Genomic DNA, 21,947 nt, shown 5'->3' with positions numbered 1-21,947 from the left:
ATCATGACCTTGAGATCATGACCTGAGCTGGAATCAAGAGTTGGATGCTTAACCTACTGAGCCAAAAGGGGTCCCTTCCTCCTATTCTTGTTAGGGCCTACACCTCCACCTTACACATGCCTTAATATATATCCTCCTTGTAAAGGTCAAGGAATTAATGATTTCTTTGGAGTCTTCCAGTACAATAGACAACATCTAAGGAGTGACCGGGAGGGGTCATCATGAATGTTCTCCAAAACCAATCACTCCAAACACCTTGATGCAAGACCTCTGGCTCTGGGGCATAAGGAACTTATGGAAGACACCTGAGCTCTTGTCTCTGTTCATTCAGTTCCTGGATGCCTGAGAGGACATGTACACTAGACATCGTCCTCAATAAAATCTCTAGATCCCAAGCAAAGATGAAACTCATGCTCCCTTTCCTTTCCAAGTCTCCCAGACGCTCTGTCTATATCAGCTCTAAGTCTTCCATAAACTCTGCTCTCACTTCCTGCTGGCTCGAGTTTCATTTCCATCCTGCATGAAACAGAGGACCCTTTTGGCTGGGACCCCCTCTGGGTCCTCAGGCTTGATCTGCCTGCACCAATCCAACTTAAGCAGTTCTCCCTATGTTTAAGAGGCTGTCTCATTCTGCTGAAATTTTGGCAATCGAGTGGAAAGGAATCTCACCAAATGGCCCCTGCTCATTGCAAGTGTCTGAAAGAGGAATGCAAGTTTTTTTCTTTTTTTTTCTTTAATTTCCCGAACAGCAGGTCCTTATTCATCTTTGTGTTCCTAGCACCTAGAAATGCTTGAAGCTTAGTAAGTCCCCAATAAATAGAAAGCCTTACAGCATAGTTAAGAGCTTGGGATTTGCCAGCAAATGAGGGTTCAAGAAAGAATCCACTACTTCTCAAGAGTTTCTGGGGCAAGTTAATTAACCTTTCCAAGCCTCAAATTTTCTATCAACAAGATGATGATTCAGTATTAACTTCTTAGCTCATCACCTAGCAAATATGAAGGACTTCATATATTTTAGCACTTATTATTAATGTTTGTTGAATGCATGAATGAACTCATGATGAAACAATTAAACCATTTATGAAACTGATGATGAAAAAGAGCAAAATGTGCTACCCTTAGGGGCTCATCACATTTAATAGGTTCTTCAAGGTCTGTAGCTGTTGTGTTTCTGGGATAAGATGTGATGTTTTTAATGTATTAATTTACATAATAAAAAAGCTTTTGTGGTCGTCAGGATATGGCCAGGATGGAAACCCAACCAGGTGCCTACAGCCTTCTAGAGTCTGGCTGAGGAGCCAAACTTCTGCTGCTTGGATCCAGATATGGTTACTGGGGTAGCCATGGCTTTGGAGGAATGGAATGGTCCAATCAGATGGGAAAGGCATTCAGCCAGCATAGACAGTATGTATTGGGAGAGACACTGATGATGGGTCTACCAGAAATTTCAAAATTAAACACAATTAGATTTTCTGCGACCTATGTTATTGTCTACCATGCGGAGAAGCAATTAAGCCTAGATTTCCTAAGAGACAACAAAGCTTTAAGTCAGAGATTATTGCAAAATTTTCACATCTGAATAATTTTCAATAATTTTGGCTAAGGCACCTGCATACATTGCATCATTAATGTTTTGTATCTGCTTTTTTATAAGTTTCTAAAACTATATGTTTTCAACTTTTATAAACTAAGCACAATAAAATCACCTATAATCCCATCATCTTAACACAACCTTGGCCAATATTGGCATTTGGATATATTTCTTTTTAAAATCTTTTTCTTGGGATCCCTGGGTGGCTCAGTGGTTTAGCGCCTGCCTTTGGCCCAGGGCGCAATCCTGGGGTCCCAGGATCGAGTCCCACATCGGGCTCCCGGCATGGAGCCTGCTTCTCCCTCTGCCTGTTTCTTTGCCTCTCTCTCTCTCTCCCTGTGTCTATCATAAACAAATAAATAAATCTTAAAAAAATAAATAAAATAAAATAAAATAAAATAAAATAAAAAATAAAATAAAATATTTTTCCTAGCTACTCTTTTCATTTACTTGTAGCCAATGTATACATAAATGGTTATATCCTATCTTTCTACTTGGCATTTATTATAAATATTTTCTCCCATTATTTTATAGTAATCATAAGCATCATTTTATTTTTATTTCTATAAAAGCTTATTCCCACTAAAAAAAATGCATCTGGTGCTGAATGATTTTATTTTGTTTTATTTGTAAAGATCTTATTTGAGAGAGAGAGAAAGAAAGACAGCTTGAGCAGGGGGAGAGGCAGAGGGAGAGGGAGAAGCAGGCTCCCCACTGAGCAGAGAGCCCAGTGTGAGCTAATATCATTTCCCTCAGGTCTCAGGATCCTGAGATCATGACCTGAGCTGAAATCAGATACTTAACCAACTGAGTCACCTGGGTGCCCTACCAAACAATTAAATTAGAGTTATAGCTTCCATGAGTTTAAGTTCTAAAGCCAGAATACAAGTAAGAAATTACTTTTAGATGAATTATTCTTGGGACTTTTTTAAGACTGCAAAGTGAGCATACTAAACATGAACTTCCTCAGCTAATACCTTTCTATAACTCTCAATTAATTCTTCAATTTCATCCCCAAGGATGTTGACAAAATCATACTTTTTTATTTATCTAATTACAGCAATATTTGAAGTTACATTCACAGGGAAGAATTTAAAAACATGCACACAAATTTTCCCTAAGTTTCCATGTAGCAACATTGGTTATCTCAGGCATGATTGTGTCTCCTGCTGGAAGGAAAGGTTCACTGAGAGAAATGGCTGGAAAAATTACCAGTATTAATCAAATATCTTCCCCTTACCCCCTGCTCCTGGAAAGTTGAGGTAGACTTTATGTGACTTAAAGAGAAGTACTACAAAACTCTGTCATTGAAAATATTGCCTACCTTTCCACCCTCTGTCTGGATCTAAGAAGTAACCCAGAAGTAACCACCTTTGAACGTTTCTAATATGTAGCCCTGGCTTTTAAGACCCCAACAATCATTTCATATATAGTTAAGGATCTAACAACTAATTGAACTACTCTGTATGCTTTTCACATAGTATTTTCTGCAAATGCAGTAAATGGTGTCCATAACAAATAACAGTAATGACTATAATAATAACACAGTTCCTGAGGCCTTCTTCTGTATCAAGTTCTGGACTGGTCATTTTACATGCATTATTTTGCATCTTCTTCACAAGGACGTAATGAGGTAAATATTATTACAAGAGGGTAGTAATTTGCTCAACATTGTGGAGCTAATAGTTGGTAGAGATGAGTTTATAATCCTTATAATCCTAAGTCAGTCTGACTTCTAAGAGCAGTATGCTAACCCTTCTTATTAATATCACTGTACACTTAGATAATATGCTCATACTTCTAAGTTCTTTTTAATCTATTTTTATTGAGATATAATTGACCTATAATATTGTATTAGCTTTAAGTGTATGATATAATGATTTAACATATGTATATACTGTGAAATAATTACACAAGCTTAGTTAACATCCATCACCAGACATAATTAAAATTTTTTTTTCTATCTTTTTCATATGATGAGAACTTTTAGGATCTAATCTCTTAGCAACTTTCAAATACACACTATAGTATTATTAATTGCAGTCATCCTGCTGGACTTATTTATCTTGTAACCAGAAGTTTGTGCCTTTTGACCACCTTCATCCTTTTGCCCGCTCCTCTGGTACTCACCTTTGGCAACCACCAATCTGCTCTACATACCTATGAGTTCATTTTTTAGATTCCACATATAAATGAGCTCACACAGTATTTGTCCTTCTCTAACTTATTTCACTTAGCATGATTGGTCCATCCAATAAATATCTTATTTCTTGATTCAGATTTTTTTTTTTTTTTTTAAGGACTCCTTGCTATTAAATCTGAGAAATTTAACTTGTTTCTACGCCGAAGGTACCCAACTTGCCCAGGTTTGTCTGGGACTTTCTCTGCATCCCAGAAAACTCATCAATCCAAGGCAAACTGCTTCTTGGCACATCTGCTCCACATTCTAACTATTACTAAGCCTGTGCTACTTACAGGAGTTTGTTCCTTAAAGCGGTTGGTTTCTTGAAGCATCTAAATCAGGTGTAGTCATTTTCTCTGTCAGTTAATGGTTCAATTTGTGCTACATTTCCATTTGTTTCATTTGGAAAATTACTTTATTGCTCAAATTTTTGTTTTTGTTTTCTGCGGAATTCCTAATTGTCTTTCTTTTCCTTTATTGGAAAAAAAAAGGCATATGCCTCTCTCAACTTATCACTGGTATCTCACAGCTTCCCAAACAATCTATCTGAGGCACTGAGTCTATAATGTTCTTGATGAGGCGACCAGGGCCTCAGATGGCCGCCTTCCTGTTCCGATTGAGCTGACTGTGCTATAGGGTGTGGAGCATGGGATCCCTGGGCGGCTCAGTGGTTTAGCGCCTGTCTTTGGCCCAGGGTGTGAGCCTGGAGACCGGGGATTGAGTCCCGCCTTGGGCTCCCAGCATGGAGCCTGCTTCTCCCTCTGCCTGTGTCTCTGTCTCTCTCTCTGTCTCTCATGAATAAATAAAATCTTATTTATTTATTTATTTATTTATTTATTTATTTATTTATTTATTTTTTTTATTTATTTTTTTTTAATAAAATCTTTAAAAAAAAAAAAAAGGAGTGTGGAGCAGCTTCCTAAAAATGCATTTTGAAGTCCTTCTAGATTTGTTCTTGCTGTTTGTTTCTTTACTTTGCATGTTCTCCATACAATTTCATCTCTGTCTTCATTTTGCTAAACTTTAGGTAATATTTCAGAACATGTACATAGAGGTAAGAATCTCTTATTTCTTGACTAGCTTAAAATGTTTATTTTCACCGGTCCCTTTAATTGACAGTTTGAATGAGAATGAAACCTAAATTCAAACACATTTTCCTCAAGACCTTCAAAGACCACGTTACCATTGCTGATAATATCATCAATATCATTCCTTTTAAGATAGCTTTGTTTCTGCTGCCTTCTTACCCCTCCACCCCAATATTATTTTCATCTAATGTAATTTTCCTGTTTGATCTCAAGATGTTTATGTTTTTGAGTATTTTTAAATGTCACTTTGCTTAAAGAGCTTGAAGAGAATATATATACATCTTCTATATATATATGTATATATACACACAGACATGCACTCATCCTCATACATGTACGATTTTTTTCCTGTCAACTAGGATAAAATGTTCAGTAAAGTTTTCCTTTAGTGAGATCTAGTTTCAGAAGACTATTCCCATGCATGGCTTCAGACACTATTCTAAATAAAGCTATGCCCTCCTCTTCTCTCATCTCTGCACCCTTGTGGGTTTATCATACACTCATATTTCAACATGTATTTTATGACTGTAACACTACAACTGGCAGGGTGCTCTATTTTTCTTCCCTTTATGTACCATACTTTTTAAAAACATTTGGAAGGATACTAATCATTCAACTTCTCATGACATTTTTGATGAGTGATATAAAGAAAGTAGAAAGAGATGTCTTTCAAATGGAGAGAGGTAGAGATGTGTGTGTGTGTGTGTGTGTGTGTGAATGTTTTAATACAATTTCTCCCACACCCTTCCCCATATCCTCACAATTTTCCTAGAGTAATGACATGGATATAAAGGCTCTCCTAGATGTAGCAATTTTAAGAGAATACTTACATTGTGAGATTGGAATGGCCTGGAGCAATGCCTTTATTTCCTTGTCAAATCTCATAAACTGAAAAGGTATTAAAGAAATGGTGTTGGGGACTTTGAGAGAAGAGTGTCTTCTTTTTTTCTTTTTCTTTTTTTCTTCCTATTCCCTCAATACTGTTCTGGTGGGCATGAGACCAACACAGGGGTTGGTCTTTGAAAAGCTAGGCAAGTGATAGTCCCCTTCCACAGACATGCTTGAGGTAGGTGTTCTGAGAGACTACATGGCTTTCTTATGGCCAGAAGGCTTGACCATTCTGCTGCCTTAGAATTGGGGATTAGCATACAATTTCTCTGAGAGAATAGGATAGAAAATGTGCCAATAGCTCTCATGAGATGAGGAGAAATCTGATACATTAAGCAATGATGATAATAATAATAATAATAATGGTAATAACAATGGTAATAATAATTATTATTAACTCCATGGAACACTTCTTGTGTGCCAGCAACAATGCTAAGTATTTGACATCTATAATTTTACATAATTTTTATAATAATGTTATGGGGTTAATGGCAATTATGGTCCTCACAGAAAAAAATCTAGTTTAGAGATGTCAACAAACTTGCCCAAGGCCACAGATAACAAGTGATGTAGCAGTGATTCAAAGGGAGTCACTGAATCACAGATCCTGAGCTCATAAGCCCTACTGTGTCATTTTCAAATGCTTACTACTATTTATCCAATTAGTTCACCGGATAATTACATTAGGAAAAAATATATTTTTTAAGATTTTATTTATTTGAGAGAGAGAAAGCATGAGAGAAAGAGAGATTATGAGCTGTGGGAAGTAGACTGAGAAGCAGATTCCCCACTGAGTAGGGAGCCTGATACAGGACTCCATTCCAGAACCCTGAAATCATGACCAGAGCCAAAGGCAGATGCTTGACTGACTGAGGCACCCAAGTGCCCAGAAAAAATTTTAATAACAAGATTTATGCCAAGAATTAGAAGTCTAAGCCATCAGATTATGATCACTACTTTCTGAGAAAGCCAAAAAGAAAAACAAAAAACAAACAAAAACTTTCCTCAGAGCCATTCTGATGTAAAATCTAGCAATATTTGTTACTCCTCCAACCCTTGAATATCTTAACAGGCAAGAATGCTTTTAAGCATTTTTACTTTTGGAGATCTCCCCACCCCTAATCATATCAAATGTATTCTAATGTATTCACATCCTAGGCTCAATTTAACTTCTATATAAAAAATAAGAATTGAGTTGAGGAAAAGTTGAACAACAAGCTGAGTAGTTGACATGTTACATTTCACTGGCATTTAATTAGTTTTTTATTTTGTTGAGATTTTTTTCTTTTTTTTTAGCTAAAATTTCCAATCAGTACATGTTTTTTAGATTCAAATACCTTCAGGCACCTCTGCATAGCTCATAGGATTGAGACTATAAGAAAAAGAGACAAAAGCAGGCACTCTGGGGGTGGGGGTGGGGGGGCGCATATTGAGCAGGACAGGCGATGGCGTGCCATGGTTACAAGCTCTGTCTATTCTTAGCTGGAGCCTTAAGGAAATCAGATTAACCTCTCTGTGCCTCAGTTCCTGTGCTAAAAATGAAAGGCAGATATTCAGATAATTAGAATGATAGTCACATTAATAATTGAAAACTGTTTTTCTACTCAAAGACATCTTTATTGAGGACTTACTATTAGGCACCAGGCACAACTCTAATGTTGCGATGCAGCAGCTCTCCGTGACAAGTGGGAGGAGGAGGACTACAAAAAGCCTGCCCTCTGGGACATTACACCCCAGGGGAGGAAACATTAGTCAACACTGTATGCACACTCAGGCAGTAATAGGCCTGGAAATAAAAGTGAACTCATTGAAGGGGATAGAGAATGAAAGGAGTCATTGTTTCAGAGAGATGGTCATAGAAGTCCCCTTTAAGAAGGTGACATTTGAGTCAAGGTAGTCAAACCCGTGTGCCTAATATTTCTCTAGAGGACAAGGGAGGATATAAAGATTGGAAGTAGTGAGAGGGGTATTATGGCAGCATGACACAGACATGACACAGATGTTTCTAGAACTTCATGCCATTTTTCTGACTCCCCAGGCTGGCTCTGTTCTGAGTGCTTAGGAACTAAAATAGCACAGAATCCCATTTGGTGTCCATATTCTCCTCAAGAAATGTGTTAGAAAATTACAGAATTACAGTCCTGTGCAAAAGAGTTTTTTTTAAAAAAAGTTTACCTGATGCAAATTCAAGTCTGTGAATTTACAGTAAATGCCAATCTAAGTTTGCAGTAAATTATTATGGAAGCCATAAAGTAGTACATAATAAGGCTGAAAAAGACATGAAGTGATGATTTAATTTACCTCTACTGTACGGTGGGGTTGTAGATAAATGTCATCAACCCTATTGCATGGATGACGCCCAAGGCCACACGGATATTAAGTGAAAGACACTGAGTTGTGATCTTGGCCTCACCCCAGCACAGAGTGTTCAACCTTGCACCTTAGCCGCTTTTCAAAACATATACTTTGGTTTTATATGCAGACTTTAAAAAAATTGAACATCACTATGAGTGTGAGTCACTTACTGACAGAGGCAACCAGGATAAGGTTCCCTAAGGGAATCCAAAGAATGCGTCAGCTAATAACTGTTTGTGACAGCTCCAGCCAGTGAATAGAGGTGGCAGAGATATGGGAAGAAAGGGTCCAAGTCCTCAGGGAGCAAAGAAAAAAAGGAAAGTTCAGCAATAACAAAAAAATCACACATGAATAAGTATCCGGAGTATTTCTCTTCTTCTGCCCCTTAGGGAAAATTCTGGCTTTAAATGCTTCGCATTTCCTCACTTCCAGCCCCTGAACTTTATTATAATATTTGGCATGGAAAGAATAAAAGAAGCTAGCCTTTCCCCTAACCAGTGGTTCTTAACCTATTGGAATCACCCCGGGAACTTTGAAAAATCCTGATGCTCATGCAGCACTCTCGACCAATTACTTCAGGATGTCTGGTGTGGACCCAAGGAATCCGTGTTTTTAAAGTACTCCCATAGATTTCCAATTTGCATCTATGTTGGGGAAAAACTGAACAAACAAAAGAAAAACAAAAAATATATATATAAGAAAAGGGAAAGGGGTTAGACTGGTGGACTAAAGGACCTGACAGTTTGGGTTTAGGAAATTTTGAAGATTGAAAGAATATGGTGGCATAAAGAAAGAATTTAGGAGAGCGTCTGCCATCCATAAGGATGATCTTGAGAACAGCAGAGCTGGATAGAGATAGGAATTTGAAGATGTTTGGCTCCACAGTAATAACATATTCTCTCTTCTAAATCCAAATCCTCCAGCAGTTTTTCAAGAATTTAAATAAAAATCAAGATTCTAAGTTGTTTTGTTTTTCCCCTTCTCTCTCCTATAAGATTGCTTTTTTCTTTTCATACCATGCAGAGGACACATGATGCCTCATTTATTTTGGGGTTACAGAAATTTGAGGGGGTAAATAAAAGTGAACTAAAAATAAATAGTTATGTAAAGGCCTATTTGCTTCCTGATTTTTTTTTTTTTGCTTCCTGATTATATGAGAATGAATGATTAGGAATGATAATAATGATAATCATAGATAGAGTTATTGAGCGGTGAGCTTGCCAGTATTCTTCTATTAAACATACTAGCCTAAGTTGTATGTCCCAATAACTATATTAGTTCTACTTTCAAAGGAGAAAATGAAGCAAAGAGAGATTTAAAAAAAAAATCTCTCCAGATCAAACAGAAAGTAGTAGAGCCTAAATTCAAGTCCAGACAGTTTCATTTCCAGTAACTGCTTTTAAACATCAAGCTCTCTGCCATGAGAGAGAGAGAACCATGATAACTCAGGAAGAGAGTATTTTTGGAGGATGGATAGGAGCCATTCAGGAAAACAAAGTTCGGAGACCTGCAGGGGAATGGGGTTTAGGAGTAAGAGGATCAAGAGCTGGGAGGCAGCAAGAATCTGTGGAATGGAGAACCTACAGTGGAGGCTCCAGGCAGAGTCTCGTGGTGGGGCAATTAGGACGAATTCATAAAGTGAACAAAGAGGGACAGCCCAGGTGGCTCAGCAGTTTCAGTGCCACCTTTAGCCCAGGGTGTGATCCTAGAGACCCGGGATCGAGTCCCATGTCGGGGTCCCTGCATGGAGCCTGTTTTTCCCTCTGCCTGTGTCTCTGCCTTTCTCTCTCTCGGTCTCTTATGAATAAATAAATAAAATATTTAAAAAAATAAAGCAAACAAAGAAACTGAAAGTTATTCTTGCCACTATCTCAAGTCATTAATTCCATCAACTTTTTTTTTTCCCCCATCAACTTCTGATAATGAAACAGTGACCTTGGGTCCAAGGAGTTTAGGAATTTAAAAAGAAAACACGAAACATAACATGCTATAGAAATTAAGTGAGAGAGAAGTTTAGAGAATGCTACTCAGCCTTCTTTAACAAAATGAACACTGCAGATAAAACCAGATAGGTCATACCTTTCTGCATTACTCGTCCATCTATCTATCATTCAGGGGAGAGAGGAGCCTAGAAATGTATCTACTGTTACGCAGAATTTATTTGATATCAAAAAAAGAACTAAAGAGTTTAAATCATCAGTAACACTCTTAGTTTATTTTTAAAAAGAAGATAAATACTTTATGGCCATCCTGAAATTATTTAGAGTATAATTAAAAGTATGCATTACATTGAGTTCCTTTCGAAATTGACTGAGGTATTATCTCATTTACAGTGGGTTGTCTCTGAATTACATGAATAAAAAAATATATTCACGCATACAGTGAGCAATGAAAAATGAATAATGAAGTAAATTCTTTCTGACTCAGGACATCAGTTACCTTGTTTGTAAAATTAAGTGGCTGATCGTTCTCTTTCTGATCTCGAATGCTCTTAGCTTATGTTTATCAGTATCTTTTACCTTTATTACATACAGCTCAAAATATTCTGAGCCACAGGTAAACAAAACACAAGTCAATAAGCAATCAGATGCCTTTTTATTTACAAGAGGCGATTTTTGATTTCCAAATTTTATTCCAGGTGCTTCAGAGAACCTGTGCATTGTGTATTTCATTTTCATTGTTTTAATACATATTATTAAAAAATGCAATGAACAGCAAACATGTGGGCTTGAATGATGACACCTAACTCGCTCATCTGGTTAACCAGATAGTCTGCTGTCCTTGGCTGAACTGCCTCATGACATTCTTCTGCATTTGAGTCATTTGTTGAGTCACTATGAGGCTGCTTACACTCGGCCTGTATATGCCGCTTCAGGTAACACTGTCCACAGGAGGCCTCAGGACAGCACTTGTTCATCCCAGCTCTTGGAGATGCTCACTGGGTTCAGAGGCTCGGCCTCCACCGACGCCTCTCCTGGGTGTGGCCTGGGCAGAGAAAGCGAGCAAGGACCACCGCAACACAGTAATTCTGCCCTGGGGAGAGTTTTAGCTCTTGTTCTTGTTTTGAGGGCTTCCTGTAGGATTTCTATTGTACTAAGTATATGGGAATCCATAAAGAATGATTTATTGTGATTTATTTATTTATTTTAAAGATTTATTTTAGAAGGGGGGGGGGTGTGCAGCAGGAGGGGCCCAGGGAGAGAGAGAGAATCCTCAGCGGACTCCCCTGATGAGTGCAGAGCCCCGAGCAGGGCTTGAACCCAGGCCTCGGAGATCATGATCTTAGGCTAGTCAAGAGTTGGCTGCTTACCCAACTAAGCCACCCACGTGCTCCATGAGTGGGCTTTACAATCAGTGAAACCTGGGGGCACTGCGGGGCTTAACTGGTTAAGCCACTGACTTGATTTCGGCTCAGGCCATGATCTCAGGGTCATGAGATCAAGCTCCACATTGGGCTCCATGCCGGGCATGGAACTGGCTTAGGATTCTCTCTTTCCCTCTCCTGCTAATCCTCCTCCTCCTCACTCCCTCCCTTTCTAAATAATAATAATAATAATAATAATAATAATAATAATAATAATAAAAGAATTAGCAAAACTTGTAATTCAGGTTCTGTGTCCTTGGGGAGCTTCTATAACCTCTTCTGCACAACAGGGATAAGGGCAGTGTTGAAATATTTCAAAAGGCAGTAAGTTGTAAGATGGAGACTATTTCCTTCTATGAGAAGGAGCGACCATGAGAAGCCTCTTCTGTGATCAGCATTCATCAGGCTTTTATGGGAGTACAGGGTCCAATTTGAGGCCCTTTGTTTGAGGCAAGATGTAGAAAACTTGGGGAGAGCTCAAAAGAGAGTGTCTAAAATGATTAGTTTAGAAAATGGGTCCTTTGAGGAAAAGCTAAAGAGATTTAGGTTATTTCTCATGAAGAAAAGTATCGTGGGAGGTGGGGAGAGGGGTGGGGAAATGCGAACACAGTGGATTTTATTTAAATTTTTATTTAAATCATTAGGCACAAAAACTACACTTTAAAATGTGATTCTTATGAAAAGCCAACTCCTGTAAGCTCATGTTGTTTACAATGTAGAAGGATGCCTAAATGCCGAGTTTTTTCTCAGAAGATATGCGCTGTACATTTTAAAGCAGTAATTTATTTTTTTCATGTTACTCTTGCAGTTACGAAGAAAATGGAGTAGTGTGGGTTTTTTTTTTTTTCCTTTTTTGAGAAATTATTAAAATCGATTGAAACAGACTTTTAAGTTCTCTGGGAGGAAAGGCAAGTTATGTCTTAATTCAGAGGTTGTTTTCCCCTGGTGTATTAAGATGTATTAACAACCATCTCCCAAAATAAGGCATGCAAAATGTTTATTAAACAAAAAATAACAAGCTTTATATATTAGGTGTACATTTGTTTTTGTCAGCAAATGACATCTTTAATTACTTCTTAGCAAAATAAGTATGTATATTTATTATTTTAGTAACACTTGGGAATTGTGCTTTTTAAGAAACAAAGTAAAATAGACATCATTTAGTCAGGTCAGTGAAGAAAAAGTTGAAATATTAAGCTGCATGCTGTAGTCTTGGTCTCCTCCTCCTTTTTATTCCTGTCCTGGGAAAACAGGAGCCTCTTTGTTTTTTCAATTCCTAAATGTTTTCTCAATTTACAACAAATTAGTTCAATGGAAGTAAACATTCTTCCTACACCTGTGAAGGAGTTGCCACAGCTAAAAAGTAGCTTATTGCTTTATAGATCTGGGGTGAGTTCAGGTGTTTAAACACTTTTCCCTCATCTACTGTATAAGTTCCTTTCAAATCTGATCAACACATCCCGGTCTTAAAGGGTTCACCCTCAGTCATGAAGAGCATTCTCCTTGATTTCAGAGACTTGTGTTCCATTTTCCTCTCCTAGTCAGTTCTGCTCACAAGGAATGGTTAGCAAGAAAGGAGATGGAGAGAGTGGGAGGCACCTTAAGACCTATTAGAATAATTTTTTGCAAAAGGTACATGAATAAATTATACTTTATAATCTCAGTTCCAAGAGAATAATCTAATTTTGACTCCTTTTTGATAGAAATTGGTTTTGCATAGGTCTAATTTATTTTTAAAGAACAAAGAAAAAATCAACGAAATCTCAAAATCACGATATGATTTTTAAAAAATAGCATTTTAATTCACCCCAAGCTTTAACAATATGATCGTAAGTATTCATTTACTGGATTCCAGTGAAAATAAGAAAAATGAACACTTATAATCATAAGTTTAATTAGATCTTAGCTAGAGTCGTCTTTTCATATCCTGTAATATGTTAGAGGGAGGGAGTGCTCTTTCTAAGCTTTCTGTGACCTGGTGACTCAGCAAAGGCAAGGGGTTGGAGTGCTTTGCAGCTAGTTAGGGGGTAGGGCAGGTGTGGTATCTCAGAGTAGTGGGAATTCACTGGGAAATATTCTTCCTACCACCCAACACCTTTGCTCCAGTAGAGGCTGCAAACTGAGTCTCATTAGATTTGAAAGAAAATGAGGGATGCTCTGCTACACTGGGAATGAATTTTTGTGATTGACCAAGGTGGTTGATACAAGCTCCTTGGCATTAGCTTAGGTGGTACTTTCTCCAAGAGGCCCAGGATAGGACCTAATTTGGGCCTGAATGTACTGGAACTCTCCTCCCATCTCTGTTTTGGGGAGCTGAAACTGCTCTTTGACGAACAAGCTTTAACTTGTCAACACTGCAAATGCCTACAGAGCTTTAAAACCAGCCGCTGTAGAGGGTTTTAGCAGTTGAGTCAGGTGTAAAAAAAAAAAGCAATCGAAGTCTGTCATTTCTGGTATCTACCCACACAATGAGAGCTATTAAAAATTCACAGAAACATAAATAAAACCATCTCCTTGAAGTAAATAATTAAAGGTGGATTATGATTTGAAACCTTCTAAACCATACAGGTGGCACATTTGCAAATTAATATATTGGGCTCACTTTGGTAAATTCCACAGAATAATTGAGAACCAGACTTTCAATGAGGTGAGGCTGTGTAGTGTATTAGAGTTCTCCAGGGAAAGAGAACTAGTAGGATATATATATATATATATATGAAAAGAATAATTATGAGGAATTGGCTCACACAATTATGGAAGTCGAGAAGTCCCACAATCTGCCATCTGCATGCTAGGGACCCAGGAAATCCAGTGATGGAATTTAGTGCAAGTTCAGAGACCTGAGAACTAGAGGGACCGATATTATGAATCCCAGTACAAGGATAGAAAGATGTCCCAGCTCAACAGGCAGGGAGGAAGCAAGAGGAGCAAATTCTTCCTTTCTCTGCTTTTCTGTTCTATTGATGCTTTTGAGAGATTGGGATGTGCCCAGCCACACTGTGGAGGGCAATCTACTTTACTGAGCCCACTGAATCAAATGTTAATCTCATCTGGAAACACTGCTACAGACACACCCCAAAATAATGTTTATTCTGGCAACCCCTTGGCTACGTCGAGTTGAAACATTAAAATTAGTCATCTCCTGTAGTAAGAAAACGGATGCTAAGGATGGAATCTTCCTGCAGGAGAGAAAGGAAGACTTCTCCTTTAGTGTTTACAAGTGTCTGATAAAAATATAGAGAATCTTCAAGGCAACTAAACTAACTTGCTAAGTGCAATGAGCATTAATTATATATTTTGCCATTTAAATGCTGTCATATTTAAAATTAGAATATTTATTATTAGGATAATTTATTATTAATCTTGTTTGATTTTACTGTCAGAGCTTCCCTTCCCCTAATTTCTTTCCTCACATATACTATCCAATCAGCGAACCTATATTTATTGAATATTTGTATCCCTGTATATGAGAAATTTCTCATTTAAGTATTTGATGTTGAAGTCCATAAAAAGACCATTAAAAGTTCACCAATATTGTGATGCATTTGTGAGGTGTATATTGGGGAGCATCTTACCAGTGGCACATGCATGTTTCCTCTAATTTCTCGCAAAGGAGTTATCATAGCCACACAAAAGGAAAAAGATGGGTACAGTTTTAGAAACTTTATCCTTTCCCAAAGTTAATGAAGAAGACTGCTTTATAAGACAGGATCGAGATATGCCAAGATGCCATTAGACTTTTATTTTAAAAATCTTTCTATTTTTATTACTCTTCAGATTATTTGAAAGAAATATTCCCCTTTCATACTTTTGTTTTCTTCTTTGAAATTAAAGAATTTTTTAATTCTTTAATTGATTCTATTGTTTCAAGCCTGCAGCCATTTAAATTAATTTTTATATACTGTACTCAGTTTAGTAAAATATTTAGTGTTTTTATAATGATGTAAACCATTAGGCTGTAATTACACTAACCTGGTACAGAGACTAATAGTTCTATTGGAATACAGCAGTGATGCATGATGGCCTTATTAATATAATAGTCCTGAAACACTAAGAATATTAAAAAAATTAATCATTGTTACAGTCTGTATTTAGTTACAGGTTATAAAGAAAACTACTTAGAATTTTACTGCTGTTCTTACAGCCTCTTGGAGAGGCCCTAAACAATTTCAGTAAAGGTTCAGAAAGTTTTGCGCATGGCTTCAGTACACCTCGATGATCTGGCTGTAATTTAGTGAATTTCAAAGCATCAATAATATTACAAATAGGAGCCAGGCTACTTGAGTAATGACTTAGCATTGATCTAGGCAGTCAAATATATCACCTCATGGCTCCTATATGGCTGTGAATGAGGCAGATGGCTATCAGTAGGAGCTGAATTCTGTACCCTACTTTGATCTCTATCCCCACTAGGTTCTAGGCTTTGATGAGGTCCGGATACTTTCAGTGTCTTCTTCACCTGGAGCATGCGATCCACGGGGGGGGGGGGGCGGGGGGGGGGGTTCATGTGTTATATGAATAAACATGTATTATATGAATAAATGCTCAGAACCCAATACATTAGTCAGGCCATGCTTTTAGTATGATCACTGCATATTCGATGTCTTCCTCTCCCTTTGTTGCTTCCTACTTCTTCTGCTCTGCTGACCCAGGCACCTTAACTTTCCTTTTTCTGTTGACATCTTTCCAGCAGATAGTGAAAATGGTAAAACTCCAAGACTTCTATTTTGGATATTGAGGGAAGTATGCACATCCATTTTACTTGATTAGAACTTTTTACTGGAGTGTTTAACATTCTCTATGCTATTAATAAAGTGAAACTGGTTCTTAGTAGTAATTCTAAGTAGTTTTTGCAGGTGGCCAGATTTGACTCACTAGACACCCTGTCATCCTGCTAAAACCATCTGCCAATTGCATAGTTTTTGGACTTGTTAGCACCACCACGTGTGCAGATGACCCACCTGCTTCTCTGAAAATCTCCCTTCTCTTATCTAACCCTCTTGTCCTGCCTTCCTATTTCTGTCTGAACTCAGTATGTTTTGGGTTTGACAGTTCTAGCCCATATGATTAGGGAGGATTTATGTTTCTAGGGAAGAGAACCAATGCTTATTTCTCCCCTTTGCACTATTGTATATAGGAACTAGTGCCTTTTCTGATTTTAGCTTTTAGCTGTCATTAATGTGGGCTAACTGATTCTTGAAGTTTTGATCAGGGTTCTTTTTTTTTTTTTTTTTTTTTTTGATTAGGGTTCTAAATGAGAGAATCAGACCTTGAGGATTTAGAGTTTAAATAGCCTGGGATACACCAGTTATTGTATTCAGCATCTAAATTATTTTTTCTAGAATCACTATATAAAACCCATCTACTGGATCCCTGGGTGGCGCAGCGGTTTAGCGCCTGCCTTTGGCCCGGGGCACGATCCTGGAGACCCGGGATCGAATCCCACGTCAGGCTCCGGGTGCATGGAGCCTGCTTCTCCTTCTGCCTGTGTCTCTGCCTCTCTCTCTCTCTGTGTGACTATCATAAATAAATAAAAAATTAAAAAAAAAAAAACATCTACTAACTACTTGTAGCAACTAATAAATGTAAAATAAAACAGCATAAAATATCATAAGCCTCATTATTACCTCAAAGACACCTGACATCAGGGCGTTACCAGCAAGGATAGGTAAACTGGATGGTTTTCTGGAGAATAACCTGCTGATGGATACAGAAATGTATGTTTAATTATTTAAACATAGACTATTGAGCTACTGCTGTGAATAAGGTGCAAATTTGCTGGAGATTAAAGGTAAATAATGATGAATCTGAGAGTGATCTCATCATTAAGGACTCTCAATCTAGAGGAGGAAGGAGGTATATTCGTTAGTATAAAAATATGTACAGTCTGATAAAATAAAGCCTATTAGATGATAGCAGTTGCCTTGAAGTAAAATATAGAAATCCAGGATTGGACAGAATTTAAAATTTAGTTCATCCATTCTCCCCTTAACCTCCCCATCATGTGGCTATCCAGCCTTGACTTAAAAATCATAGGAGATAGGAAATACGCTTCATCCCCCAAGGCAGTCTTTTCCAATTGTATGTCTTAGAGTTCAAATCTGTCTTCCTGTGATTTCCACTATGGATCCTACTTTAATTTATAGGATCTATCCAAGGTTAAATCTGACTTCTGACAATTCCCAGTATTTGCCAATAGATTAGGATACTATGCTAATATTAATTGAGCAAAGAAAACAAAGACATTGTTTAAAGCCTTCATGTGTGTTAAATTGACTTAACTTTCATAATAACTCATGAAATAAAAATTACTTTTACTGCCATTTTACAGATGAAGACATGGAAGCATAAGGAGCTTAAGTGAACTGCCCAGTATTGTCCCCTGGGTGAGTACTGGGCAGAGATTTGAAGCCAGACATGTGGCTTCAGAGCCTGCACCACCTCCCTTCCTTCTGAGTTATTTTTCAAGAGAAATATCCCTCATTTTTCTATGGCATGTTTTTAATTCCCTCATTATCCTATTGCTACTATCAGAGTTTTTTTTTCCTATGTAATTTGAAGTTTAAAGGCATAGTTTAAAATCTAAGAACTAATCTTTACATAATTTGCCTTAAAAAGTTCCACAATGTGTTTAAAATACAAAAGCTTCTCTTTGAAACTATGATTAACTACATACCATACTTTTTGGTTGAAGCTAGGGTGCTGATCAATATTTAATAATGATTTTATGGTAAATGGGTGGGTATGCTCATTAGAACAGTGAGAAAAAGATGCATTTTAATGAAGAATTAACAAATGGAGCTAGAGGGCAGGGGATATTTGCTTTAGAGATTTGTTGAAGTTTAAAATAAGGTGTCTTAAATATAGCATTCCATGCATTTCTTTTAAATGACAAATTGTGTCCTAGATCTAAAAGTGTTATCATTATTATGATGGATGTGATCTGAGATGAGGGCTGAACAGCTTAAATAAATTAACATTGTGAAAACATGGCTCAAAACAATTTGGAATGGCTTCAGCTTTTAATTCATTCAGAAACAAGATGTATTTCCTACGTTCTTAAATTCAGCAGCATAATTAAAAGTCTAGAATTTTAAGTAAAACTTTTGGTAAGTCCTCTACTTTTTTTTCTCCTTTCTTTTTCATGGAGTAAAGTTAGCTCAAGATCTCCTTCCCCTTGGCTACAAATTCAACCTTGAGAAGGTCTTCTTAGATCTAAAGAAGATCTCCACTGGTCAAAATAAAAAAAATAAATAAAAAAAAAAAAAAAAAAAAAAAGGAACCACTGTAATACTCTGGCAAACCAAAAGAGCAGGCTTGACCAGTCATCACTGTATAGCACAGTAGCACATGCTGAGTAACAATAGTTGATCTGAAAACAAAATCCACATTCCGTGTGAAACCACAAAGACTCTGAAGGAGAGACTGAAAGTGTACAGACTATTGAGAGCCTGAATTAGCTTCTATCTATTAACTTGCGGATAAGTACAGCCTAGTTAGAATGGACAACTCTGAAGGCAAAAGGATCCCTATCACATGGAAAGCAAATTGTCCCCAAGGTGCAACCAGAGACAAAATGGACCTTGAGCCCAAGATCATGTTTATATTTTTAAATGCTGGAATAATAAATATGAAAGGAAAAATGATTTACTTTATCTTCATTTTGCTTTATTTTGTTCATTTTTGTTCTAAGTGAAAGAAAAGTGGTTGAACTACTTTCATTTGCAATATTTGCTGTGTCTAAACAAAAAATTAGTACATATAGATTAAATTTCTAATAGCGAGTCATCTATTTTTTATTATTATTTATTTAAGAGAGAGAGAACACAAGCAGGAGGGGCAAAGAGAGAGGAGGAGAATCTGAAGTAGACTGTCCACTGAGCATGGAGCTGGACAAAGGGCTCAATCTCACAACTCTAAGATCCCGACCTGAGCCAGAACTAAGAGTCAGCAGCTTTACCAGCTGTGCCACCCAGGTGGCCTACAAGTCATTCTAGACATCATTTTTAAATCTAAGCAGATATATCTACCAAGATCTTATGATCTGTTATTTTTATTTGTGACCAAGATTGTTTAATTTAAAGTACAATTATGTTGTTTTATTTACAGTCAAATAAATTTAGGAAGAACTACACAGCTGTTGGTATAATTCTCAAATCAGTAAAAATGTTTAAGGACTTTCTGGGTGTCAAGAAAGTATGACATAATAGAAAGAGTTCAGGGATTATGTGGACTGTGGTTCAAATCCCAGGTCTACCACTCATAAGTGTGCAATCTTGGAAAATCACAATCCTCTGTAGCCTCAGTTTCCCTGTCTGTAAATGGGGATAATCACATTAACATAGCAGAACTGCTGAAATAAATGTGGGAGGAATTGTCAGCTAGTGTGTCAATTTTACATGGATATTTCATGTTAACTGTATCAGAGCCTGGAGTAGAATAAATTGGTGAAGACCCTACTTCATTCATACAGAAGAAGAGTCAGAGGAGTGAAGGAATGTTTTGGCAAAAAAAAAAAAATCCCTGAAAAACAAAAGCATGTTTGAATTTTTCTCAGGCAGGAGCAGGTCACCACTTCTTCCCCACATCTCAAGCCTTTGACTATGATAGCGTGCAGAGAAAGTAATGGCAGACGTTTGCTGTGAGGGAGCAGGCTCTGGGATAAACCTTCCATCTCCAGGCTTCTGGAAAGAAGCGAGGTCAAAAACTGACCAATCCCATTTGGACTCTGTTATGGGCTGATTGCACCACCTCAAAATTTACATGCTGAAGCCCCAATTCCTAGTATCTTAGAATGTAACTGTACTTGGAGATAGGCCCTCTAAAAACTGATTTAAGTTAAAATTAGGGTGGCCCTAACCTAATCTGATTGGTGTCTTTATAAGATAGGAAATCAAGACTTACCATGGGTGTGTGTATAGAAGAATGAGCACCCAGTGAGAAGGAAGCCATATGTAGGCCAAGGAAAGAGGCCTGAGAACCTCAGAACCAAACTGCCAACACTTTGATCTTGGACCTCTAGCTTTCAGGGCTGTGAGAAAACACATTCTGTTGTTTAAGCCACCTAGTATGTAGTATATTGTTACAGCTGCCTTGCAAACTAATAAAGACTCCAAGTGTTGATACCTCTCCTCAGCACACTTGAAACTTCACCTACTAGCATAATGAAAAATAAAACAAATTTGACCCTGGACTCTGACTGATGCATGAGGGAGAGTGTAATGAGAAAGAAGGGAAAAAAGAAATTGTCTCTCTAACCCAGGAAGTAAGGGGAAGTCTTCTGAAGGAAATCATGCCTGAATTAAGTCATGATGGATGAATAAGTTTTAGCGCTATGAGTAAATATGGAAAGGTCATTATAGACAGAGGCACCTGAGTGAACTCACAGAAGTAAGAAATAACGTGATTATTTGACAGACAAAACTATCTGTAATTTGATATTAATAGACAATAAAAGCATGAGACAGGAGAGATAGGAGAGCCTGGAGAAGGAGGTAGAGGCAGTTGCTAGAGGATTTTCTTCTAAGCTATAGGAAACTGCATCCGAGTTTTCAGCCAGAGACACAGGTGTGCAACACCTGTGTGTCTCAGAGAGAGCTCTCTGGCTGCTAGGATGGATTCAGAGTGGGCATGGTTAGTAGAGAATGACTTAGGCATCTCCTGCAATCGGACACACTAATGAGGCCTCAGTTGGGCAGTGATGCCACCTGTGGAGTAGAGGTCATGTATTCCAGCCATGCTTCCAGAGAGGCCTGAAGAACCTGCTGTAGTACAGGAGCTGTGAGGCTGCATCCTGCCACTGACAGAGGAAAATGTTTAAAGGAGCAGTTGACTTATTTTGAAGCTAATATGTTGAGTTCTCCATTTCTTCCTTTCTTTTTATTTTGTTAAATTTGATAATTTTTTTTCAGATGTTTAAAATTTTATTCCATCATCAAATATATCCAAATTTCTTTAAACTTTGTATCGGCACACTTGATAAGCATACTTTCTAGGTCATCATTGAAATCATTGATTTCTCTTTGAGTGAGAGAGGGCTGCACGCACACTGATCTGTTTCATACTGCCTTAACCCTTTTCAGGTGATATTGATTCAGTAGTGTACACTCTTTGGATATAAACCAATTAACCATAATATTTCCCAGCTCAGAGTTTCCTTTCCTATCAATGTCCTGCTGAAATCCAGGTAACTATACCTTTGGTAATCTTCCCTTCATCCCTCCACCTCCCACCCCTCCTGCAAAATCTGAGTAATCTCATGACCTTATTTACAAAAGAAATTGTTCATGTACTATACTGTGTCTTACAGACAACTGTGAAAGACATTTATGTCTAGCCTATAGCTGAAAAGATAGTTTGTTAGTAATTATGTCCATTTCAATAACTGGAAACAGAGAAAAATATTTATATCTTTATGATCAGACTTTAAATATATATTGGTAAGAGCTCCATTTGGAAAAAAATATCACAACTATCTCT

The 21,947-nt window shown here is 37.5% G+C and overlaps 2 long non-coding RNA genes across 3 annotated transcripts in view; one reads left to right on the top strand and one right to left on the bottom strand.

Moving 5' to 3' along the window:
• LOC111096377 overlaps positions 1-21,947 on the bottom strand; it is a 352,626-nt gene that overhangs the window by 36,992 nt on the left and 293,687 nt on the right. The gene's annotated exons all lie outside the window — the stretch shown is intronic.
• The window catches only part of LOC111096378, a 32,692-nt gene continuing 21,741 nt past the window's right edge, over positions 10,997-21,947 (top strand). For both annotated transcript variants that reach the window (XR_005361179.1, XR_005361178.1), the window contains exons 1-2: positions 10,997-11,126; positions 17,800-17,854. This is a non-coding gene — a long non-coding RNA (uncharacterized LOC111096378). The remainder of the gene's footprint in view (positions 11,127-17,799; positions 17,855-21,947) is intronic.

The sequence above is a fragment of the Canis lupus genome, chromosome 6 (genome assembly GCF_011100685.1).
Source record: "Canis lupus familiaris isolate Mischka breed German Shepherd chromosome 6, alternate assembly UU_Cfam_GSD_1.0, whole genome shotgun sequence".
In the NCBI taxonomy this organism is placed as follows: domain Eukaryota; kingdom Metazoa; phylum Chordata; class Mammalia; order Carnivora; family Canidae; genus Canis; species Canis lupus.
Note: the sequence above shows the minus strand (reverse complement) of the source record. Positions and strands in the feature narration are given on the sequence as shown.